At 41.2% G+C, this 26,892-nt stretch overlaps 1 protein-coding gene across 3 annotated transcripts in view; it reads left to right on the forward strand.

The window, feature by feature from the left end:
• Positions 1-26,892, forward strand: part of PDE3A (phosphodiesterase 3A) — a 317,096-nt gene that overhangs the window by 58,548 nt on the left and 231,656 nt on the right. The window contains exon 1 of one of the 3 annotated variants that reach the window (XM_032347481.1): positions 21,373-23,219. The exons of the other annotated variants lie outside the window; for them this stretch is intronic. The gene's annotated coding sequence lies outside the window, so the exon portion shown is untranslated. Of the gene's footprint in view, positions 1-21,372; positions 23,220-26,892 lie in introns of those variants that run through there. 3 annotated transcript variants of the gene reach the window in all.

A 26,892-nucleotide genomic window follows, 5' to 3' on the forward strand; every position in this document is an offset into this window, starting at 1 on the left:
ATCAGAGATGTTCGTCACAGAATAATTGGGAGACTTGCTTCACATCATACAGATAGATAATCAGTGGCCAAGTCATGATCATAGCCCAGCTTTTCTAGTTCTCTGGTCCAGTGCTTTTCCTCGGTAATCTGGTGATCATACCCAGTGTGCAGTAATGAAACAAGTTTGCAAACTCTGATCTTTTTTCCTAAAGTTTTGTTTGTTTGTTTGTTTATTATTCTTTATTTTTTTAATTTTTTTTGAAGATTTTATTTATTCATTTGAGAGAGAGACAGGGAGAGAGAGCATGAGTGAGGAGAAGGTCAGAGGGAGAAGCAGACTCCCCGTGGAGTTGGAAGCCCGATGCGGGACTCGATCCCGGGACTCCGGGATCATGACCTGATCATGACCTGAGCCGAAGGCAGTCGTCCAACCAACTGAGCCACCCAGGCGTCCCCTATTTATTTCTTTATTAAAGAGAGAGAGAGCACATGCACACATGTGATTGTGGGGGCGGGGGGGGGGTGGGCGGAAGGGAAGGGAGAGGGACGGGGAAAGAGTCTGAGGCAGACTCCCTGTTGAACACAGAGCTTGATGCGAGGCTCATTCTCACAACTTTGGGAACATGATCTGAGCTGAAATCAAGAGTCAGATGCTTAACCGACTGAGCCATCCAGGTGCCCCAAGTCTAATCTTTTCATCAGTTAAAAAGTCTGCACAATTAAAATTCCAAAACTTAGGGAAGCAAATATCAGTAGTAGTAGTATCTATGACTCCAACTTACTGACTAAAATACTCAAGATACTCAAGGATAGCATTTGTGATTGTGCTTACGTGATAAGTCGCAAAATGTGGTTAGTGTGGGTTTTCCTGTGGGTAATTTTAGCAGAGGCAAATATGATCATCAGAACTCCATAGATAATTTATTAGTCTGCCAGCTATTTATTTTTAAGTAGGGTAGCTTTCACCTTCAAGAAAACTGAGGAAACAGAGCAATAAAAATGACTAAAACATTTGGTAGAAGTGATAGCATGACTCATTTTGAAATTTTTAATACAGCTCCTTGGCTATTACCAAGAATCTGGGTTTTTTCCCTACATGGAAAAATTTATGTTCTGTTTTAGAAGGTGATATTTTGCTGGGACACCAGTTCTGTGTCTTCAGTGAAGGGCAGGTACTGATGCTTTGGAAGATGGTGTGAGCATTTAATCTTGCATACAAGATCTGATTTTGAGGCTTGGAAGGGAGAACCTGTTAAATCATTTCAGATACAAAAATTTTTAAAAAGCTACTGGGTTAGGAAGTCTGTTTTCTAGATGCTTAAGGATTGCACAGGGTGGGCTACTTAATGATAGAGGAGAAAATTAGTATTCCTGTATGTCAGGGTTTTGGTTATTGGTGCTGCCCGTTCCGGCATCACTCTGGATTTCTTCTGTGCACACTTGTATAAGTTATCTCATGCACTTGGCAATATCATCCTGCTTAGTCTGAGAAACCTCCAGAGCTGCCAGGAAACTGTCAGTGAATATCCAGGTGTTCTGAATCCTGGTGAGTGATTTACAGCCTCACTGTCATAGAGACTGGTGCCCTGAAAGTCTCTGTGTCTAAGCTCTAACAAAGAGTAAAGGGCACAGATAGCTCTTGGCCATGCAGGGACATGGTGATCTGTAGGTGCTTTTGAGTCAAGATCCTGGTAGCTTGAGACATTCCATACCCTGCATTCATATTCTTAGGTTGCTTATATTTTCTGTCAGTGGCTCATTTTAATGCTGTTGGTCAGGAAACTCGTGTTCCCTGTAGCTCCCTCTAATGGGCCTGGTGGACATTGCAGTCTGTCTTAGACCGGTAGCAGGGTCTGTTCATCCAAAGGGTGGTTCGCTAGCAAGGCACTCTTCATACCCACTTCTATTTCTTCTTCATGAAAAGAGCAAATTATCTGAAAAGGCGTTTAAAAATGCATATGGATTTAGATTTAAGGGATTCTTAAAATACGAGAGGGTTTGGGAACCCTTCCTTGTCCTGATGCTCATGAAAATAAGCTGAAGGTAAACCCTACATTGATAAAATTTGGTTAATTTGTTACCTTGGGCAAAACTTTTAGGAAAAACTACTTTAAAAGATATTGACAGTTTAGATGGTATTTATACCAACTATTTGTGACTAAAGAGAATACAAGTGAAGACTTTCATGACTAAAATTTAAATGTTTTAGTGAGAAGATTCTCTTACGTTTTGTGTTTCTTGCTGCCTCTCTTAATATATCAGAGTTTAAGCACATGTGTGCAGAGACCTCTAGACAATGTCTATCTTCAATAAAATTTTGAATGAATCCAATGAATGCTTCACATTGTTTTATTTTGTGCCTTTATTTTGTGCCTCCCTCTTCCAGGGAGGAAGGAAACCTTCATGATTCTTGATGTAGCAAATTCACAAACTGTATCCTTGAGGAAGATATTTTTTTTATCAACAAAATTTTTTGCTAATATTCATAATTTGACATAATCCCCTACTTCTTGATAAATGCTACGCCTGAGATGAGTGTCTGTATTTTAAGAAGTTTTTCTTTTGTCTGAATGAAATCTGTCCATTTTGTTTTGGGGATGAAGTATCCAATTTTTTTTTTCATTCCTTGTTTTGGGGGGTCTGGTTGCATTACTTTACTACAGGAGACCTAAAGCAAGGCACTATACTGAAAGGAAGATGTGTAAAACTATGGAAGTGAGCAAAGTTGAAATGGGTGACTGCATAGAAATTCAGCGTTTTATTCTAAAGTATGGTGCTTGAACAAAAATAGGTCTCTGTCATTATATATAAGCATTGGCTGCTGTCTGGGTCTCTGGGCACCTACATTCCCTACTTTTAGTATGTATAAATACAACTTCACTAAACTTAAAAAGAATTGTACTTTAGTGAGGGTAACATTTATGGCTTTTCTGTTGTTCTGTGGAGAGGGAAACATTTAGTGGGAAAATTACCTTAAATCCACATTCTTGTGCAGGACTGCGGCTGACCTACTCCTCAGCCCCCAGCAAAGCATTTTCTGGGCCACAGTTACTGCCACAATACTTAAATATTCTGGATTCATTGGAAGATTTTTTCTCCCTAACATCTCTCTCCTGTTAGTTCTCAGTAGTAATATCTCCCTCAGATTGTCTCATTAGTGGGAGAAAACATTATCTGCCCACCCTCATTAGCCTCCTGATACAAAGTTTGCGTATTTGTTTGTCATTCTGTAATTCTGTCTAAACACGTTGATTTTATGTTTTGAAGGTAAATGATGCAGAATGGGATGAGGCTGAGGAGGGAAATTCTGTGTAGAGCCAAGTCTGGCTCTTGCATATATTGTAAGGCACCAGGTTCATACAAGCAACAATGAAAGAGCCTAAAATTTTATTATAATTACTGAGCAAAGTTTCTTCATAAAGGTTTATAGTAGGATTGGAGGAACTGTTCTGCCATGTTGGTTTGGAGGAAGAAAAGGTTCTTACCATTTGAGAGGAGAATGCCCTATGTAATGTAATTATAGAGGTGCAAGATTTTATTGGGTTCATGACCTGAAAGTAATTTACTTACCCTCTGGGGGGCACCTGGGATTGCTTCTCGGCCTTTTGGCTAAGATCAAGTATGGGGGGCACCTGGGTGGCTCAGTCAGTTAGGCCACTGACTCTTGATTTCGGTTCAGGTCATGATTTTGGGGTCCTGGGATTGAGCCTTTCATTGAGCTCCATGCTCAGCGGGAAGTCTGCTCAAGGATTCTCTCTCCCAAGTTCCTTTCCTTGCATGTGCTCTCTCTCTCAAATAACTATATCTTTAGAAAAAGTACTTACCTCTTGTGAAACTATTTATTTATGCTTAAGACAAGGACTTTGGAATATCTGTGAGGATTATATTAAATCAGTTGGGTTAAGGGACTCTGTGCCTGTCAGAAGTGACTGGTAAGGGAACAACAAAAGAAAGCATCATGGCTATTTGATCATACATGTAGGTATAATATGTCTAGATTTTCCATATTAGGTTATATTTCAATTCTTTGAAGTTCAGTGTAAGAGTATAAAAGAAACTGATAGAAATCATGAAATCAAAGATAATCTGTGTGCCTTATCTTTTTGGTTGTTTATAAACCTTTTGAAAGAAAATGTGTTCATTTCGTACATTAAATTAATAATACATCACACAACTGCTCTAAAGTTCCTGAGTTTCTATTTGCTAAGAGTTTAAGTTCTAAGACAAATGAAATTGATTGGCCTGGTTATCTGACTTCAAGTATTCTGTAAGCACTTTTGAAATGCACAGTCAGTTAGGAACATGATTTCCTTTTTTTAAACAAATCTTTTGCAAAAAGCGGTGATGGTATGCCGGTATTGATGAAACATTTGAATTAGAAAAGATGTTTTTAGACATCTTTTCTAATCTTACACATAAGGTGTAAGGTGGTTAAATGATTTGTCCAAAGTCACATGGACATGGTTCTATCCAGTTTTCCAGTTCAGTAGATACTTAGGTACTCTTCTCAATGATAAAAATGAAGAATTTACTCTCCACACATCTATCAAATTTTCACTGTTTCTGGGATTATTTGTGATGCTTGGAAATTTCTTAAAGTAAGTTATTTTTTTCTTCTTCCTTTTGCTATATCATTTAAAAAAATCCAGAAAGTCAAAGAATATTTGCTGGGCAGTTAGCATCTTAGCATCAGAATCTATAATGACTCCCAAGAGTTAAGGAGAGATTTTTTTTTTTAATTTAATTTATTTATTTGACAGAGAGAGAGATCACAAGTAGGTGGTGGTGGGGGAGCCTGAGCCACCCGGGTGTCCCTAAGGAGAAATTTCTAATCATGTTGTCATTTGTGTTTAATCCTAAGCCAGGGGTCAGTCATATTTTTAGCACGTATGGGAAGAGAATCTCCTACCCTGAGATAAAAAGTCATCCAAAATGCCTTACTAAGATGGGGGCTGCTGGTGAGTTCTTATAGTTACTGGGGGCAGATCTGGTCTAGATAATCATGGGAATGTGGGAGTTGCAAATGTATGAAGATTCACATAAATAAATGTGTCTGAGTATGTACTTCTAAGGGGGGAGGGGTTGGTCATAATTTGCAGTGACATTGGGAAAAGAAGTGAAATGGTCACAAGAAGGACCAGGGCGTCTCTTGCAACATGACCAATAGAGCAGTCTGAAAGGTACCCCCCTTAGCTGTGGCCTGGGAGGTACAAATGGGGGCCTTTTCTTTCTAGGCCAGTATCGGAATAAAGAAATGAAAAAGAAGGAGAGACAGGGTTTCTTGGTGAGTTAAATAATGAAGTCTTCATCTGGCGTCTTGGGAGGAAGCAGTATACTTCAATTCAGATACTTGTTTTCATCATCAGTGTGATTCGGAGGTTCTGGTGTCTGTAGAGGACCAGCTACAGGTGGACCCTTCTTGAGTTGTGAGATGTGTATCCATGCTCAATACCTTCTACTTTTGCAACAGTATCAATAATCAGGAGCACTTGGTAAAGTCCTTTCCAGTGAGACTGTGGGTTGGTATTCCTTTGACGATGCCTCCACGATACCCAGTCACCAGGCTCTAGGCTGTCCTTGAATTGGGATCTGGGAAAGCTTCTTTATTTAATCTGTTGATGATATGCTTAAGGATGAGATGATAAAGACTTCTAGTAGCTGGTTATACTAGCATGAGACAACAAGGGACCAACAGAAGGTGTGTACCAATAGACACTGATCTCCTGAAGACTACTTGATGTAGAGTGAGTTTAGGTTTCCCAGAGTGGGTACTACAAATAGTCCACGAGACCAAAGACAATACCTTGGGAAAGGGAGTCCAGTGTGGTTCAGGGAATTTAGAGATTTAGATTTTGAGGATCCCATTAGTTCTCTTGACCTTGTGTGATGACTGAGGCTGTTAGGGACAGAAATAATTCTAAGAGGTTTTCAGGATTTTCACTAAGGCCTATATGATTTGCCCACAGAAGTGATCACTGGAGATTATAGAAGTTGATATCCAGGTATACTACTGAGAGGGACATCAGCCTCAAAGCAGGGGAAGGCTTCAGTCCCTCCAGAAACCATACAGACAGTAACAAGAATATATTGCTAACCCTTTCTAAATGGCGGTTGAATCAAGTCCAGCTGCAGGTGTTCAAAGGGTCCAGAGGGAAGAGTTCTGAAGCCCCTGGGGACAAATAATGTCTTTCCAGGTTTCTGTGCTAGGTGGGTCAGACATTGCTGATAGACTTTTGTCACGATTTTATAGGCATCTACCCACCAAGGCGGGTTCATAATTTGAGTGGTCGTAAGTGTGCCGTGTTTAGTGAAGGAACGCAAAAATGAAAAAAAATGAAGTTTTCCAGGGAGCCAGGAAGAACGAAGGGGCTACTTTAGGTTTCCCATGCGTCCAACTCTTCATTTAATTTACAGCCATTGTTTATGTATCTAAATTTCCCCCAATTCAGGAGCAGACTGTTAGTGTTACAAGGATATCAGGATGGCAAAAATCTGATAGTCAGGGGTCATTTTCTTATAGGCACAGAATGGACTTCATACACATGTGACCCAACCTTTATAGATTTCTGTTACTAACTACCCTTGCCTGAAAGTCAACTGGGGCAGTTCCCTGATACTGTCGTGTCATCCTTCTAGTGTCCCTCACTTCTGATGGCAGCAGTTTCAGAAGGTAAGAGGATAACAGCAAAGAGGTTGTTTACTTGTTGCCCATTTTTGATTGGGGTCCCAGAGGACGGCAGAAAATCCCTTTGCTTCCATATCATCCCAGAATTGTAGGCGACCCCAGAGGCATGCTGGTTGTTGGCGTCAGCTTAAGCAGCTGGTCTTTCTGAGAAGCGCATGCTCGGATGTAAGTATTAACCATTTGTCTTTTTGATAAACGGACATGCTCCGCTGAGGGCATGGGGCTCTGCTTGTTGGGTGGGTTGGCCTCTTCTTTTCAGTAGGTCACAGGGGTGTAATGGTATTATCAGCTCGGATGTTCCGTTTTTCTACATTTCTGCAGTATGACCCATCAAGCAAACAAGATTAGATCAGAATTAGTTGAAGGAGTGTCTTGTAAATCAGGACTGGTGTGACAAAGTGGAACATTATTACCTCATCGTCATGTTTGCCTTTGTCAGGCAAGGGTAGTAAATTCGCAGAATTAAGGACATTGTGACATTTAAGATTAAGGACATTTCAACATTAAGATGATGCGGTGAGAGCAAAAGGGTTTCCTAGGAAGTGAGTCTACTTGCAGAGAAATGCTGAGGCAGTTCAGAGTTGAAGAGACTTTGGACTGGGCGTGGGGTCTGCAAATCAATGTCATTTCCTAGGGTCACATCTTCTGAAGCCTCCATTAAGTTTGCAACCGAGGCTATAACCTTAGGAGGGGAGGGATAGGCACAAGCAACTAAATCAAGTTCTATGCCATCACAGGCAGTAGGCCTGCATTTATGACCATGGTTTTGAGTGAGCTTGATTGCAGGGCTTCTTTCTTACCCCTTCCGTGCACTGAGAAAGAGAAAGGCTGTGGATAGTTAGGCAGCCCTCGGGCGAGCGGTTCTTGCCGTGTTTGCGTTAGCCTTCCAAAAGTGTGCCTGTGCTTGTCTTCCAAAGAAGGATTCAGAGATATGGAAATCTTTATTTATTTATTTATTTATTTCACAGAGAGATCACTAGTAGGCACAGAGGCGGGGTGGGGGTGGTGGCGTGTGAATCAGGCTCCCCACTGAGCAGAGAGCCTGATGCGGGGCTTGATCCCAGGACATGGGCCAAAGGCAGAGGTTTAACCCACTGAGCCACCCAGGTGCCCCGAGACACGGAAATCTTAGTAATAAGTCCATAGAATGGGGAAGCTAATAGAGAAAAGTTGGGAACCCACAGTCTGCAATAACCAGTCAAGCCTAGAAATCCATAAGGCTGTTGCTTGGTGGTGGGAGTAGGCAATTCTTGGATTAGCTTCTTTTTGGAAACAGCTGAATTTCTTCAGCGTTTAGATCATGACCCAGGTAATTAACAGTGTCTAGAGATAATTATAATTTTTCCTTAGAGACTTTATGTCCCTTTTCAGCTAACTCTTGTAGCAGATAAATGGAATCTTTTATGAACTCCTCTGGTAACTGAGCATAGCTAAAGGTCATCTACATAGTGCAGAAGGGTCATTTTTCTAGGAAACTGGAGGGTTTTAAAATCTCAGTGAAGTACTGGAGAGAAATAAGAAGGGGTCCCAGTGAACCCTGGAGATACGACTCTCCAGGTATAATGTCAGTTGTTCCAAATAAAGGTAAATAGATATGTATTGGGACCTACGGGGATGTTGAAAAAGACTGAACCAGGGTCTGCAACAGTGAACCATTTTGAGTTGGGTAGGCCCTGTGACGGAAACATGTTCAGGTTCAGAATGACTGGGAAATGGGGGATAACTCTTTTCTTAATAGCTTTCAGATTCTGGACAAATCACCATCCGGTTCATTAGGTTTCTGGACTGACAAGATCATCTTGTTACAGGGATGAGAATAGGGAATGATTCGCCCTGGACAATTAAGTCTTCTCCCGTGGGCTTGAGACTTTGCATGGCCTCAGGCTTGAGTGGATATTGATGTAATTTAGGTTTAGTTATATCTGTCTGAGTCTTTATTCTTTTAATGTCGGGATTAGAAATAGTCCACAGGTATTTGGGTACCTTGATAAAATTAGGGTACTTTTGTTGAAGTTTTCCTTTTTCTGTAAGGAAAAAGAAAAGGAAGACTGTAAGAAACATATGAGATGAGGTTTGGGTTGGTCAGAAACTCTAAGGTGAGGTCTCTATTGCAGCAAAATGTATTAGCCCTTTTAATTTAGAAAGGCAATCTTTACCTGATTGACTGGTTGGGGCTGAATCACATAGCAAAAAACGAATGTGTTTTAATAAAATGTCCCAGGGTTTTTTGTGCTGATTGAGATAAAAATTCTGAGCTTTATGAGATACCCCTACTATGGAAACTTCCTTTTTGCTCCAAGGTTTTTGTTGTCCTGTGAAGGTGAGGTTTAAGGGAGAAAATGCAGCTCCAGTAAAATATGGCAAGGTTCCCCATTAATTTTAATTTTAGTTTCTCCATGGCTGTTTAAGGAAATTATTGATAATTGTTTACTGAAGAACCCTTTGGAGTTCTGTCAACTGTAGGAAGGGCCCAGATGGGGTTCCCTTCTTTGGAGGTATGAGGGCCTTTGAGAAGAATTTGCATAGGACATTTGAGGACAACCTCTTTTTCTGTGTCCCAGTTGATTACAGCTGAGACATTCATCTTTGGACCTCCATTTTGATGATGGACTCCTAGGGGGTGCAGTGTGTAAGACCTAGGTGTTGTTTTGGGTCTCTGGCTTTGTAGCCTTTATAGTTGTAAAGCTAATAGCTTGGCACGTCTTTGTTTGCAGTCTTGTTCCAGGGTCCTTTCAAAATGCTCAGGAATTAGGGCACATGGGTGGCTCAGTTGGCTAAGCATCCAACTCTCGATTTTGGTTCAAGTCATGATCTCAGAGTCGTGAGATACAGCCTTTTGCTGGGCTCTACTCAGCGGGGAGTCTTGAGTTTCTCCTTCTCTCTTTCCCTCTGCCCCTTCCTCCATTTACTCTCTCTCAAATAAATAGATAAATCTAAAAAACAAAAAGCAAAAAAAAAAAAAAAACCCCAAAACAAAATGCTCAGGTATAGTCATGTGTCCAGTCTAGGTGGTGGCCTCCCAGCCTATTATTTTTTTTTTTTTTAGGATTTTATTTATTTATTTGAGAGAGAGAGTGAGAGAGAGCATGAGAGGGGAGAAGGTCAGAGGGAGAAGTAGGCTCCTCATGGAGCTGGGAGCCTGATCCGGACTGGATTCCAGGATTCTGAGATCATGACCTGAGACAAAGGCAGTCACCCAACCAACGGAGCCACCCGGGCACCCCCTGAGCCTATTCTAAGGCTTTCTTTCAATTCACTGGTCTCAGGAGATAATCCATTTACAAAGAAGGCAGCTGGAGCCAGACTGGGTGACCTTATTTATTGTATGGAACCATGAATGCCTGTGGAAAATGGGCTTCCATACGAGCTTTAAATTCTGCCAGATTAATCATCTGTTTGTTGACAAGTCTGTATAATGGACTAATCATTCCAAGCAGGAAATACTATAGGAATAGTTTGTAAAAGTTCAGCTGCTATTTTGCAAGCTTTCTCTTTTCTAGTCCCTGAGATGTTGAAGACGGAGGAGCTTAAAATACCATCCTCAGGGTTTTGCCATCTTGCTTCTTGCTTCCATTTTGGGGCATCAGCAGGTCCTACCGATGTGTGTACAAGCTGGTAGAGATCTGGCAGCCTGGGTCATAAGCTCCAGTCATGACTAAATTTTTCTCAGCACTTTTTGGTTCCTCCGTAGATTTAGGAAATTTTTTTAACTAGGATCCTGAGTTCAATCCTTGACCAAGGGGTGATGGACGCCTGAGGAGGTTCATCTGCAACATTGGGTAGCTTTATTTTGAAAGGTGATTGCCTAATAGTGTTTTCAGAGTGGAACAGCAGTTCAGACTGAGAATTAGTAAAGCATGGGTACTCAAGAAGGATAGAGGGGAGCAATAGGAGTTCTGTCAGTTCTATTGTCTTTGGGTTAGGTACCTCTTGTGTCTTTAATTTCTCATTTGCCTTTTATAACAATGCTTTTAATGAAGGAATTTTAGAATTTTGAAGGTTAGAATCTTGAAGCTTGAATCTTGAAGTTTCTGCATACAAATTAAAGTAGCCATCCTATTCTGTTTGTTCAGTTTGGGATCTTTTGCTTTCAAGTGCATTTCTTAAATGAGCCGTCTTGTCTAACTGGAAAATTCCCCGTAATGGCCATTGTAATTATAGGTTATTTTAGTAAAATTATGCCGTTTAACATGGCTTGGTATCTGTAGTTTCTGGGACTAAAGTTCTTGAACATAAAAAAAGCATGTGTGCCAGAAGGTACCCCAACCAAACCTTTGGATATAAAAGATCTCATTTCTTTTGCCAGAGCTTGGGGTTTCCCAGAGCTAAACTGATACCTAGAAGGGCCTATCCCAGTAGTCTTCTTGAGACGGTGAGCACTCAGCCGCTGTTAAATGCCTGATATCTTCCCACCAATGTGTATGGCTTTTTTCACTGCCAAGATTCCCATTACCAACTAGCTAATATTATTTCATATTCACCTAAGGTCTCCGATGGGATCCCACCCAGCCCAGTTTAATCCCAGACACAGTATGGCTTTTAAGTAGGACCAGGTGCTACTCTGGCAGGTAACCACCATCAATTCCTTAGGTCGAATCTGGGGATTGGAGAAAGGTTTGAACCAGCAGACCCTCCACCCCAAACTAATGAGGGAACCTGTGGATGGAGCTAAGGGGTGGGGTCTCCAAACAGGTGAGGGAACTGGAAAGCCGATCAGATCCGGGACTGGACAGAAAGGAAGCAGAGCTCAGAACTGGGAGGAACTTACCTGTGGTCCTTGGAAATGCTGAGAAAGAACTCAGAGGGTTTAAAGCCACCACATTTGTGTTTCTCATTGTCCCCAAAGCTGCCAGAAGTCTCCTTCAGTCCTGCTGCCGTCATCAAATCTGTTGAATAACAAAAATTCAACCAAGTACATTTGAAGATCTAGTTGCTTTTATTCAGTGTTTGGCAAGCTGGACAGCATCTCATCTAACACACAAAAGGTGCTCCAAGGAGGTGTACAAAATGGAAAGTTTTATAGGCAGATATGGGTGTGGACAGGAAGTTAGTAGCAAAAGAAAAGAAAGGATGATTTGAGGCAGGGTCACATTCCTTTAGGGGATCTTGTCACACAGATTGCTTTTAGGCAGGGGTCTTGTCTTGTCATGCAGACTGCCTTGCTTACTGGTGATCAGGAAATTCCTAGAGAGGCTGGACCTGCAGTTAGGTTAGGGATTAAGTCTTGGTGGAGCTTAACCTAAGTGACTCCATTTTGGATATTGTTTCCTTTTAACAAAAGCAATGAGGGTATTACTTTTAAACCAAAATTATTGGTATCACAGGCTTTAACATTTATCACATTGTAGATTGTTATAATCAAGCTTTCATTTTTTATTTGTTTGAAAAAAATAGGGAGCATCATCTGAATACCAGGCATTTTTCTGGGTTCTGGGGTACTGCAGCAAACAAAACGGAAATGGCCAGGGATTCTTGGACTTACACTCCAGAGAGAGCTTCTCTCTGAGGATAACTCAGAAAGGCAGGTGGTAATTCTCAATTTTCAGTCTGCCATGGGGAGTCCTAGTTGCATTAGCATCGCTGTGAGGTTCTTGACTATGAGCATTTTCACTCAGTTACCAATATTGATGAACTGTGATGAGCATTTGTATTCAGGTTGATCAAAAATCTCTCCCCACTATTGAATCAAGTATTGAGGATCTTAATTCTTTTCTTCTATCCAGCAGAATTTAGGTTTTTCTTCCAGGTTAAAACATTCAGTTAGGAGGCAGCGTAATTTGAAATAGTGAACCCCAGACAACCCCATAGGATATTGATAGTCCTTTTTTTGGTTTGTTATACAACTGTGGGGAAATAAGGTCATAAATACCAAAGAAAACATGTCTGGGAGGTAGAGGAAGATGCATGATGTGGAAGACACTCTTTTTTTTTTTTTTTTTTAAGATTTTATTTATTTATTTGACAGAGCACAAGTAGGCAGAGAGGCAGGTAGCGAGCGGGGAGGGAGTGGTGGTGGTGGGAAGCAGGCTCCCTGCTGCGCAGAGAACCCAATGTGGGGCTCGATCCCAGGACCCTGAGACTGTGACCGGAGCTGAAGGTAGAGGCTTAACCCACTGAGCCACCCAGGTGCCCCGGAAGACACTCTTATAGTGGGTAGACTCTAGACTTGGAATTTGGGGTTGGGGGCGTGTTACAAATATTGAGCATGATTCCTGAATATGATTCTCATGAGTTATGAGATACCATGAGTAAGTCGCTTAACTTTTTTTTTTTAAGATTTATTTATTTATTATTTTTAAAAGATTTTTATTTATTTATTTGACAGAGATCACAAGTAGGCAGAGAAGCAGGCAGAGAGAGAGGAAGGGAAGCAGGCTCCCTGCTGAGCAGAGAGCCTGATGCAGGGCTTGATCCTAGGACCCTGGGATCATGACCTGAGCCGAAGGCAGAGGCTTTAACCCACTGAGCCACCCAGGAGCCCCCTATTTATTTATTTTAGAGAGAGAGTACATGTGAGAGCATGGGGAGAGCCAGAGGGAGAGAAGCAGAGACTCCCCACTGAAGCAGAGCCCAATGCGCGGCTGACTGTAGAACCCTGAGATCATGACCTGAGCCGAAGTCAAGAGTTGGACGCTTAACAGACTAAGCCACCGAGGTGCCTTGTAAATTGTTAAACTTGATCAATCTGTTTTTTCCTTTTCTGAAATAGTAATTATATCTGTTCTGCTCAGCTCACAGCTGTTTTTAAGGATTATATGAGAAATACACACATGCTTTTATATCGTAGTATACATACAAAGCTAAAATGGTCAGACTTTAGTCTACAACTGTGCTCTAACCGCTTTGGGACAATACAGTGTTGGATCTGTACAAGCAAGTAAAATAAGGGAAACTGGCAGTTTTCTCCCACCCTGTGAGCATGTGTTGTACTGTGTGGTATTGGGCAAGTTTGAGATTTTTGGTGCTGAGGAGTTTTGGTCATACCCTTCAAATTAAATGACCTAGGTAAAGGTGAATTAGATCCTTCTTCCTTAAGTAAGTTCATTGGTCTGCAGCATCAGTATTACCTGGGAGCTGCTAGGAATGTAGACTCTGAGGCCCCACTGTAGATCACTGAATTGAAATCTGCATGTTACCAAATCCCCAGGTGATCATATGCAAATTTCCTGAAGCGCTAGGGTTGACAGATTGCTAAATCTATCCTGATCGTTCAGAAGGCTCTTAGGATGTTTCGTATACTCTGACAGCAGCTGCTAGATGTTTAGCACCACCTGGGAGAATGGGGGGCGCAGAGGGGTTGTACTAAAAAATACACTGCTTTCTGTTCCCAAGGAACCATTCAGGGGCAAAAGGTTCATATTCTGTGATCAGTCCCCTGAGCCCACCAGTGTTCAAAAATGATTTTTTCCCAAGACTTTTCTGGTGCTTAAGTCAGACTTTTCATATTGGAATAACAGACCAAAAAATGACTGACAGTTCTAGTGTCTGGGATTAGAGAGGGAAGTATTTAGAAGAACTAGGAATTTATCAGGAGTATGTATGATGGCATCTCTAGGATTCTGGTTTCTAGTCACCTCTGCTCTTAGAGGATGGTGAGTAAATGCTGCTTTACTCTGTTCTGAGTTCTATGAGGCACACATTCTCAGGGGCTTAAGGTATTCTGTGGGGGAAGAAAAATCTATCTATCTGTCTATCTGTATCTACACATATATATGTGTCTATATATATACCTAAACCTTTTCTGTATGATTGCAAATAAACCCTCACTTCCAGCTTCAGCAAGGCTTAGGATTAAATAAAATTGAACTGATTTCCCCCTTAAAACGGCGCTTTTTTTTGCAGGTTAGATAAAATCATTTTTAAATCTTCCATCCTCTGTAATTGTAATAGTTGGAACTTGGCTTCTCCCCCACCCCTTCCTTTCCCTTCTGCTCGGGGTGCAGGGTCCCGGCAAAATTGAAGATCTTTTCTGAGCCACGAGCTATGTGATTCCTTTGGGAGTATTGATTCCACATCTGGACTGTGTAAACACAAACTTAGAGGGTTGGGTGAGATGGGGTCAATCAGCTTTAATACTAGAGATCAGTAGATGGTTCATGACAAAATTTCAGGCCTTATTTTTCCAGTTTTGCTACAGATTCATGAAGTTCTGTCACAGCCAGCATTTGGGCACCAAGATTATACCTGACTAGCCTTCATTTATTTATTCAACGATCTCTACTTTATGCCAGTCATACCGTGGATGGTAGGCTGCCCACACGAAGGAGAGCCCTGTTCTCACTCTCACAATTTACAGTTAGTTGTGAGAGATACCCTCTGGAGCCCGTAGTTCCAAAATTTGAAAGGAAATGAATTTAGGTTAGCACCGTGTTACTCATCTTAGAGCCCCCCAAACCCCCGCAGTTTTAGCTAACCTTTTTATATTAAAAAAAAAGTAATTTTTTGTTGCAATAAAATGAACACTCAAAGCAGGTATTGATTTCTTCATAACTGTCTTCCATAGCAGACCCACGCCTGTGTATTGCTAACTTTAAGACTTTTCTGGAGTTCTCCTGTAGCGGATTCTCTCTTGTAAAGAAGGCTTCCCATTCTCAGATGCAGAGAACGTTGCTAGAAAGAATTACTTCCATTTTCTCCCCAGTTCACCAAGTTCCTCCTCTTTCTCTTTTAAGGAAGCTCCTAACGATCCCCAGGTGTTCAGCCTCCTAAAATTTCAATTTATCTTCAGCCCCTCCAGCTTTTGAGTGTTTGCTCTAAGGCTTTAACCACAGAGTCCTTCCTCCCTTAAAGAAGTCTGCTGTGTATATCATGTTAAGGCGGAGTTGTCATGGCTGTTATGCTGTGTCTTAAGCCAAATACATTTCTCAGCATTCCAAGGTTATGTGAATACACAGAAATAATTATTTTCAGATGTTGACATTGCACTTAATGCTTTAGTTATGTAAGAAAATATGGTTCAAAAGTCATTCATCTAAAAAGCAATGCAAAGTATAGTACAGATAAATATTCTGTACATTCAGGCACAGACTATAATGTGGAAATGTTGGAATAATTTAGCTTTCTGTCATAATCTCTTCAAAACAGAGGATAGGAACTGTGCTGCGTTCTGAGTGAGCGCGTTTCCTACAGCGCATCCGGAGATGGTGTGCCTTGCTTCCAGTCCAGTAACTGCTTCTAATCACTGAGCCAGACCCCTGGGTCTTGGATTCTCTTGGCATTTAGTATGTCCTGTCTTTAAGTCAGCTTCAAAAGTTAAAAAATTGAAATCTTTGTTTCAAAATACAGTTTTTCTGTAATCGTCCATAGAATGACAACAGGACTTTTAAAAGCCGTATCTGTCCTCAGGTTCTTTTGGAAGGAAGGGGTTGATGGCAGTAAGATTTAAATGTTGGGGAGACCAAGACAAAGTTGGAAAACACTTTAAATTTATTTTTGTGTCAACATACATGTAAGACGTCCAGTATGAATTGCATCTATTTATATCAGTTTGTCTTCTAGTCCATTGAAAAAGGAGAAGCATGAATGAGGTTTTAGGATATCCACGGTTTTGATTCTTTACATTCATGAAAGGGAAAATTTTCATCACCTCATTAAATGTTTATAGTAACATCGGAAGAAAATAAAATCTTTTTGATATATGAAATATTGGCCTTGAAAATGTTCTGATCACTATTGTATTTGTATTGTTGACTGCTTATCTCGCAAAGGGAAGTATTTTGACTTGATAGGATTGGAAATGCTGTGGGCAAAAGGGCGTCTGCTGAGTTTTTCCTTTCAGATGCTCATTTCTGTCTTTACCTTGTAGACTCGCAATACATAATTCAAAGTGTTTGCAAAGTACAAGGAGTTTACTCTATTGTTTAACTATCTGTTTCGAATTATAACTTTAAAAAGAAAATGGGACTCTCTTCCTGCCCCCCACCCTAGAGACAGATTTTCCATGACAGAATAGTTTGAAACATCAGGATGTTGCATAAGTCTGTCTGGAAAAAATAGGGACAGACAGCTAGCACTATCTAAGAGAGCTTTGCTTTGTGACAACAGTTTTTGTTCAATGAACCATGCATAAGTTATAATTTTCCTACCTATTTGGACAAGCTTTCAAAATCAATAATTTTCTGCCTATGTTGTTTCCAATTGTCCTTATTTGGGCACTCAGTACAAATAAGAAAAAAGATTTAATAATCATAGTGTGGTGTAAGAGCCAAAGAAAGTTAAGCTTTTACTCTGAGGTTGAGAGAAAGCCTTCATAAGAAACGTTTGAAAGAGTTACAATAATTTGTAGTGAGGTGTGAAAAGTTAAAGTCATGATACTGCCTGGCTTTTATGTTTTATAAGGACTCGTTAGGATTTAATATTTAAAAAAGACTTAAATGCCAAAGTAATTTATAATGGGAAAGAAGTTGGTGGGATGGCTCCCTTATCCTGTAGGTTACTCGGGGCTGGCTCAAATGTACTTCACGGAGTAGAGATTAAAGGTCAGAGTCTGTTTCAGGAAAGTTGTAATCAGGGTGGGAAGCAAGAACTGTTCTAAGTCCCTTTGAAATTTATGGGATCACTTAACCACGAGACCTGCACCAGCCTTATTTTTCAGGTTGCAGTGATGAGACTTACTGGGCTGATTGCTTTTCAAATACAGATCTGTTTCTCAGTAAGCCCCACTGTTTACACACTTCTTGCATGCTTGTTTATTACAGAGGAGACAAAGGGGTATCAAGGAACACTACGTTTATTTTTTTGGTGGAATCTGGCAGAAAAACTGTTTTTCAATAGCTGGTTGTTTACAAGGATTCCTATCTGCCTGGTGACATCTTTATGGCTATGGGAGGGAAGAATGCTATCTGACCAGTTGTGGAAGATTAACTTTCTTCCCTTTTGGGCTTCTGGAATATAAGGCGGAGTGGGGAGAGGGAGGGTGTTTTCTATCAGGGATTGTAAATTTTCTCTTAAGACTTGTCATTGACATGCCCTGCAATTTTAGAATAGGTACTTAACCTGTCTAATCGCTGATTATTTATAGGTAAAAGGAAGGAGAAAATTACCAGTTTTGTGAAATAGTTGTTGTTTCTGAACTTTATGAACAAAACTTATATATATTATACTAAGAAATTTAATCAGGTTATATGTTAGAATTAGATCTAATTCTCTAAATTCTTTAACAGTGAGGATCAGTACATGTAAGCCATGACAGCTAAGTACTGTTGGAAATATACACCGATGGATAAGAAGTAATACTGGCCAAAGGAAAATAGAATTGAAAAAAAAAAAAAATCCACTTTATTTATCTTTTATCTAGCAGATACTTTGTAATTAAGTGCCAGGAAGCAGTTAGAAAATATGTCATAGTTCAGAATTGGAAGGGGTGATTTTCTGGGGGCATTCAGAATAGTCTTCATGGAGTACAATGGTATGAGCTGGATTCCGAAGGGTGAGTCGAATTTGGGTGGGTGGAGCCTAAGAAAAAGACACAGTCAAAGGCAGCATCATTAGTAGAGGAAGAATGAAAAAATAGGGTACTGAGGGAAATGGCCTACTTATGTTATGGGTAATAAAATGCAGTATGTTAGTTAACCTTTACTCAAAGCCAGGCACTTGCTAAACTAAGTATTTTACATATTTTATCTTATTTAAATCTTTATGATGAGCCACTGAAGTGTGAATTTATGGATAAAGAAATCAGGACATGATGTAATAACTAGTACATGGCTGAAGTTGAACTTGAAGTCAGAGACTGGGGCTTTGCCCGCTAGCCTCTCTTCGCTGAGGTTGGAGGATCTTTGGTAAAAGAGCATGATGTACGTTTCCTTCCGGAAGCTCCAGTCACTCTTGGGGTATGTTTGAGCTAGATGAGGAATGTGTTCCTCTCAGTTTGCCTCCTCTCACCCTCCTGTTACCACCCACTCCTCTCTTTGAAGCTGCATTCAGATTATAGACAAAAACTTTCGACTTGAAGATCTGATCTTACAGTGTTCCGAGGTCTGTATCTTAGGTTTCCTGAACCTTCCCATGTGTCCAGTGCCCTACCAGTGTCTGTACCTTCATTTGGAATTAATTTCCATTTTCTGAAATCTCCTTGTCTTCTCTTTCCTCTTCTTTTCCTAGGTTTGTACCTCTACATGAAGGACACTTTATCATCTGTGGACCGCCCCCCCATCCTTTTGTACTATTCTCATTTATTGTTAAATACTGAACCACTTAATCCTTGAGCTCATATAAAATTTGAAAACCTATTTCCGTGCATGCATCAAAATGAAATTTAACCATTGACACTACATATTTCATAGGAAATGGCCTTTATAATTATTTAATGTAGGATTGCCCTTCCCCCCTCCCAATCTAGTGTCCCAGAGAATCACAAGCCAGTATGTGTAGTAGTCAGAATAGGCTAAGGTTAGGTTGCAGTAACAACCACCACAAGAGCCCTAATGACTTATAATAAAAAGTATTTCCCTCTTACTTCTGTGTGTTTTGGCAGGAGGAATGTGCTTATCACACACTTACAGAGGAAGCTGCACTTGGCCACTTTGCTTCCCAGTCACCTGGTCAGGGGTTGAGAACGCCATAAATCACACACTGGCTCTTAGCACTTCTGCCTGGTAGTGATGCTTGCCACTTGTGAAGACATTTCACTGATTTCACATGGCCTCACTAAATGTCAAGGAGACAGGGAAGTGCAGTTCTACCATATGGTGGAAAGTAGGGGACAAATGGAAATATTTAGTCAACAATACTGCAGAGTGTGAAAGGTTAGAAATTGGAAGCCAGTTCTTTTGAAATGTATGCTTATTAGCAGTTTGTAAAAATGTGGTCAAATCCAGCAGTTTGGAAACTCTAACGAAAAATCCTTAAGACGTGATGATGGGTCTTGTGAAATCATTGTCGGTTTAAAACACTGAATTTGTGGTATGTGCTTAAACTTAACTCGGGAAATGTAAGCACTTCATGGCTGGGGTACAAAGACATGTGTTAAAGTCATCTTGGTCCCTAATAGCGTGAAAGAAAAATACAGTGTCCTAGCAAGTAGGGTGAGTTATCCTTGGATATATATTGTGCTTGAAGGATGCTTTTTGTGGGGGAGAGAAGCCATGGTCGTCATGTACAATTTATCAGAAGCAGTGAGCAGAGTTTGGATGAATCAAAATTTCACATTGAAATGCTTCTCTGTAGGTGTTTGGAGCTTTATAAAAATACATAATCATTTTCTTACTATATATTCTTTTTTGGTTTATTTTAATTTGTCAGTACTAATTAACAACCAGCACTTGTCAACGCTGATTGCTGTGTTTTAATTGCCTTTTGCAAAGAGAAGGTATATAGAAGTTGACTTCAGGGACATTTAATATAAATGTAGTGTTGGAGAGAAATCTTAGTCTCTTCTGTGTGTGGACATTGCTAAACCATATCACAGGTCCTCACTCCTAATTTGAATATAGGAGCTTGACTACCTACGTAGGTATATCTGAGGATATGGGAGGGGAGGAGAAATGAAGAAGATACTTACCCTAGAATTACTTGTTTGTAAAACTTCTTAGGAAATACCTCATTTTTTGGAATGAATAATGACTGTCAGTATGATCAAGTATACAGACACCAAAAGAGGAAGTCTAAAAGCAGTATCTGTCTGATCCAAAAAACTTAACCAGTAATTGCTTTTTCCTGTGTTTTGTTTTTATTGCACAAGAGCATCTCCTTCCGTTTCTTATATGTAAGTTAAACATGTCTGAGTAGATCTCTTAGGCTGCTTTTGCCTCACAGCAATTGTGCTAAAAGTTATCTAGAGATGTATTAGCATAAATTAAAGATTAAATACGGAAATCATAAACTATTCCATGAAAATAATTTAAAAAAAAAAAAAGAGAAATAAGGATTAATTGTTGGTCTTTTTGTATTTAGCAATTTTTCTTAGGGAACATTATTCTCCTGCCTCTCAGACAGTGTGCGCAATGGCTCAGAAGGCTCCCCACCCCCAGGGTTTGTATTTCCATAACCTACCAAAAGAAGAGCTGATTTGCATATGCCAGGCCTATACTTCCATTGGAAGGCAAGATCATGCAGTTAGCTTCTTTGTGGCAGTGTGTGAGAAGGAAAAGGAGGAGGGAGAACCTCATGGTATTGGTGTATGTAGCAGAAAGTTAAAGGACAAGAGGGCTTTAAAATTTGGAGCACTCGAACATTAAATTCTGTTCTCAGTGGTGTGGTGCATGTAGATGAGATTTTAAAGATGATGCATCCCATAATTCCTTTCGCTTCTATTGTATAGTCGACCTGCAAGTGTTTACCAAGTATTTCTTAGCTTAAGGTACTAAACTATGGCTGAGTTTTCATTTCTATCCTCCTCTTCCTGTCCCCTCCCTCCCGACCTGTCAGGAATATAGGGTTTTCATGGGCTTTCATAGCAATACCTCTTAAACTTACAAGCTAATGCAAAAAACAGAACCAACAAAATGAGTTGGTTATGTTGGTTTTGATCACTCTGTGTCACTCTGAGGAATCTCGTCAGTCAGATCAAGTTTATTATTCTGTCTAAACTCACAGACTTTGTCCATTGGTCAGTTTTACATATATAGCACTGGGTTGAAGGATATCATTCACTTGACAACAAAATACTGACCGTTACAAGCTCACAAATTTGGGGGAAAAGTTTTTCAGGCTTAACAAAGTATTTGGAAAAGCCTTACGGATACTTGTGAGTATCCGTAATTGTGAGTTTTCACAATTAAAGAACTAAACCCTGATTCTCTTGATGTGAACAATTTGAGATGCGCCTCACCCCCTTTATAGGTCAGGCTGTGGAAGATGTGAATGTGATGACTGTGTGCTTGGTGAATTAAAACCAAACGTGATTTCAGCAAATGATGGAAGAGTGAAGCATGCCTTAAATTATCTGCCTCAGAAATGATAAGAAGACTTGGCTAGGGAAAGAAATGGGAGGTGTTTATATTTTGAACCTTCTATTACTTTACTCATAGTAAGTCAGTTTGTGTTCTGTGATGGAGTCCCAGGCTCCATGTTGGAGCCCATGTGGATCAGTAAATTGTGCACTAGGAAAGACCTCATCTCTAGCCTTAGGAAACACCTCATACTTGGACCAGTTGTGGGCAAACCCATCCCCATGGCTAGCAAAATAACTTCAAAAACAAAGCAAGCCGGCAGAAATCACCCAGATACGTGGGTGACGGGAGCAAGATGGGGGACCCTCACACCATCATTTTCATTGCGCCGCACACTATACTACTTACATTAGAAACAAGCAGAAGTCTAGAGGTAAAGCCTGGTATTAAATTCTCCAGTGATGCAGGAATAAGTGTTAACAGCTGTGCCTGGGTGCTTTCCCTTGCTTTGTCTTGGAAATACATCACCATTTAAGAGAAACTAACTACATACCTTTGGAAAAATGTTTCTCTACCATCTTGTGCAAATCCGTGTAAATCTTCTCATTTCTTCCCCCTTTTCAGAGTTAAGTCACACAAGCATCCGTAAGGCTTTTCCAAATACTTTGTTAAGCCTGAAAAACTTTCCCCCCAAATGCATAGCATGTCCAAATGGCTGCAGATTATAGCCAAATGTGAGTATGTGTGCACATATGGAGTGAAGCGAGTTTTTAAAATGTGGGTGGCAGTGTCTTTAAACTCAGACTCGGGATGCTTTACACAGTAGTAGGAAACATCAAGGATCAACTTGACATTCTTTCAAAAGCAATCAGAGTTCTGGAGAGAGGCGGGAAAATGGGAATGTGGCCTCACCTTTTACTCCTCAGTTAAGGACGTAAACGAATTCCCTGCTGTGTTGTTGATTGTTTTTTCCAGACGATCTTCGCATACTGAGTCCTCGGAGTATGGAGTCATTGCCCTGGACTCATTTTTTCCTTCCTGGAGGTATAAATAGACTGCTGACGCCCTCGCTTTCTGCAGTCTGTGCATCATTCATACCGTACATCTCCTTTCTAGGTCACAAAGCTTTTAAAAAAATCAGCAGCGGTAGCGGCATGTGAGAAGATGAGCCCGTGACCCCCGCTCTCACCTCGAAGCCATGCTTTTGAGAGCATCCAGACAGCAGCGCGTGGAAACATGACATTTGGGTGGTTCAAGAATATCGGAGGGGAGAATAGCCGTTCTTACAAATAGTTCAAAAATAGCATCGTCTGAGCATTTTTCCCCTCCACCCTTTCTCCCCTACACGCCTGAAAGGAAGCTCTTCCCATCCGAGGCACAACAAGGAATTTGTGTCTTGTGAGAATTTGAGGAGCCCTCTCCGGCTGCAATGTCTGCTGCCTTCTCCCCTTGTCCAATCAAATCAGCTCAGATCCTGAGAAAATGTCCTTTCCCTTTTTCCTCTCTCCTCTCCAGTAAAGTAAAAATGGTCCCGTTTCCAGACAAGTCATTTATTATTGAGTGTCTCCCGAGGGAGGGACAGCGGATCAAGTTTTGAGAGGGGACGAGGCGGGGAATGTTACTCCCTGTTCTCCTCCAGCCTCTTCGCTTTGCCGGTCGTCGGTGATCTTGAATCCGGTACTTCCACAGAGGGCTCATGGCCAGAGATAATCTCATATTTGGGTAAGGCTGGAGCAAGGTGTGTGAGAAACCGAGGCAACGCCTTTGTAGTCGTCACTGAATTTGGGCCCCGGACTCCAGTTCATTCATCTCATCGTTTTCTTCTCTGTCTGTTAGTAGCTTTCAGGCACTGTTAATTCTCTGAGTAAATATCAGAGTGCCTACTATGCGCCAGCCTGTTTTAAGCCTTTAGAATACCGGTTAACAGTTAGCTACATCTGTTCTCTTTAAATTTCATTCTAATTGATAATATCTCAGCTGGAATAAGTGCTGTCAAGAGAAATCAAGCAGGCTGGGTGCTACCAGTATGTAGGTATGGAGCGATGCATTGTGTTTTATGTAGGTGGGCTGAGGAAGATTTAACTGATACAGGAGCATTTGCTTCTTTCTGGGGAGTAGGTGACATGCACTTGCTGGAGGAAATGCATTCCACGCAGGGAAGAGGGCAAGCGGCACTCTCACAGCTGAGGGCACAGCGGATGAGCAAAGGCAAGAGAAGTATGTGACGAGTGGTCATAGAGGGAGCAGTGGGACGCACCACGGAGGCCCTCACAGGCCGTGCTGGGGCCTGGGCGGCGAAGAGATGACATTTCCGAAGAGTGGCACCATCTGATCTGCTCTGCAGAGGAGTCATGGGGGGTAGAGACGAGACAGGCAAGTGCGGGCTTCTGCTTGTGTTTTGATGAATACATCAAATGTACTTTTATTTAGAGGAAGATGCATGTCAAAATTTTGAGCTGATGAGGTCTTGATAGGGGATAAGAAGACTGAGAATATGTTCAAGGTAGTCGACAGTTTTTAACTGAGAGTGTGCGGGATGAGCTGGTGAAAAGACCAGTGACGTGCAGAAAGGGGTTTCGTGTTTATAAAGGTTGCTGTTTCAATCTAGTACTTTTTTTTTTTTTTTTTTAAAGATTTTATTTATTTATTTGACAGAGATCACAAGTAGGCAGAGGGGCAGGCAGAGAAGAGAAGGGGAAGCGGGCTCCCTGCTGAGCAGAGAGCCCGATGTGGGACTCTACCCCGGGACCCTGGGATCATGACCTAAGCCGGAGAAAGACGCTGGGCTGACTGAGCCACCCAGGTACCCCTAGTGCACAGTTGTTTAACTACTTAACTAGTTAACTTCACAAACTTTGAAGCTAGTTTCATCCCCTCATCTTGTGTGTGACACTTGCACCTATTAAATTTCTTTTTGTTACATTGCTCTGACCTGACTTGACTCACCAGGCCTTTCACCTACTGAATCTACCTTGTTCCTCTGTTTAAACAATCTGATCTCCCTCTCATCACCTGCTTAATATGCGCTGTTCCCTTTAAGTCTCAGCTCAGACGTTACTTCCTCTTGGAATGCTTCCTGCATCCCCAGCCTCTAGTGTTGGTGCTCCTGAATCGTGGCTCTTCTCCGTGCACATCAGACTTCTCGTATCTCGCACTGAGTTGTAGTGACTCACTTAGACGAAGTTGTGCAAAGGCAAGAATGATCTCTATGTTGTTTGGTATTCATGTTCTTGGTGTCTGCGTTAGTACACAGAACATAGTGGTCAATAAATGCCTCTGGATAGAATGGAATCAAAATACATATATTTCTTTAAATTTGGAAGTTGAGATGCCTGGGTGGCTCAGTCAGTTAAGCATCTGACTCTTGGTTTTGGTCCAGGTCATGATCTTGAGGTAGTGATATCGAGCCCTACATCAGGATCAGGCTCCCGAGCTCAGGTCGCTGTCTCCTTGGGGTTCTCTCTCTCCCTCTCCCTCCACCCTTCCCACTGCTTGCTTGCTCTCTTTCTCTCAAATAAATAAATAAATAAGTAATAAATAAAATCTTTTTAAGAAATGGAGCTCAGTTGTTTTAATATTTAAGTTCCCCCCATCCTGGTCATCAGTGTTAGAACTGAAGTCATCTTTGACATTTACCTCTCCCTCACCCACTGGTGAAATCATTCACCAACTTTTGACAGGTTTGCTTCTTCTCACTGTATCACCAAACGGTCGTCATCTTCTCATTGTCCTAATTAAGGTCCTTGTTTTCTTTGCTGGTAGGTAAAATAAATTTGGGAAATACTGGTTAAATAGTTAGTGGTTTGATCACCACAGGGTTTGACAAAACCTTTAGAGAAGGATCACTGTGAACATTCCCAGGAGAAATCTAGGCTAGAACATTCCCTGTGTTTATTTGGTCAGAGAATCCTTTTGGTCTCAGAGCAGCTGATGTGGTTAATGATCTGTAGAACTCACCTGGGAAAATGCTGGCAGAGATGGGGCATTAGTTGCCCTCTCTTCACGGGCTGGAGATCATTTGGTTTTAACCTAATGACAAGCCATAGACAGCCAACACATGTCAGGGAAGCATGCCAGACCCTTGCCACTGAGTGACCTCTGACTGCCATGCCCTTTTCATAATTTAGCACCATTTTACTCTAAGCGATGGGGCTCTGAATGGGGAAATGCACACCTTATTCACCTGCCAGAGATGCTATTTCTTCTCACCATGCTGCAGATTGCCTGCTTTCCTTGATGCTGTCTTAATAAGATTTTAAAGAGTTAATGGCCTCTGTCTTCGGGCACCATCAGAAAAAACATTGTAGTACTCTTAATTTAATGCCTGTCCACATGGTTTGAATCAATAGGTTCAAGAGATTTCATAGCCAACCTCATGCATGTTTGGTGGCAGGCTTATGGACTTTTGGTTTCCAGATTTGTGGGGTGTGTGTGTGTGAGAGAAATGGTAAAGGTGTATTGGCAGCAAAACTATGGAAAAAGAAAATCATAATTTGTCAGAGAATTCAAGAAATAAGTAAGAAAGTTCAACTTTTGGGTCAAAGAGGCCAGAGAGGAAAGCCTGTAAAATGTTAGATGCTTTTTGCCCTTGTTTTAAATTTAAATAGAGATGATATTCAGGAGATCATGTTGTGGACACATTGATTATCCCATTCCACTTCTCCAGTTGCGTAAGGCACAGATTATTCTTCCAGATCTGTCACCTTCGCATCCCACATTTGATTGATCTGTACGTCCTGTTGCACCCAGCTTCAGAATATGTTTAGCGTCTCACTGCTTCCCACCTACACAGTTTCTGTCCCAGTCTCGGTCACCATCGTCTGTCACCCGTATGATTGCACTAGGCTTCGCAACAAGTTCTGCTTCTGCCCTTGAGTCGCTATAGTTTGCTTATCACACAGCACTAGCGCTGGTCCTTTGAATGTTGAGTCAAATGCTGTCATTTCTCTGCAACCTGGTGATTGTCTCACCTCTCCTTCAGAATAAAATTTAAAATTCCTAACAGCCCATGAGCCCAGCTGTGACCTGTTCACCTGCTGTGTCTTTGCCTTCATTTTCTAACTTGTTCCCTATTACTCCTTTGGTCACATCAGCTCATTGCTCTTGTGTGAACCTGTGGAGCGTGTCCTTGTCTCAGGGATTTTGCACATACTGTTTCCTCTTCCTGGAATGTACTTCCGTTCCATACCCATGTGGTTTCTTCTCTCATTTGCTTACAGTCTCTTGGGCCAGTTTTCCTCATCAGTCAGTGGTGTTATTTAAGGTTACTGTCATGAAAGCACTTCGTTTACTATACTCTGTCTTCACCTGACTGTATTTTTCTGCATTGTCTGTATCACCGCATGGCATGCGTTATTTCTTACTGTTCAACTCCGACTGGAGCGCGAGCTCGAGG

This window comes from Mustela erminea, chromosome 6, assembly GCF_009829155.1.
Source record: "Mustela erminea isolate mMusErm1 chromosome 6, mMusErm1.Pri, whole genome shotgun sequence".
In the NCBI taxonomy this organism is placed as follows: Eukaryota; Metazoa; Chordata; class Mammalia; order Carnivora; family Mustelidae; genus Mustela; species Mustela erminea.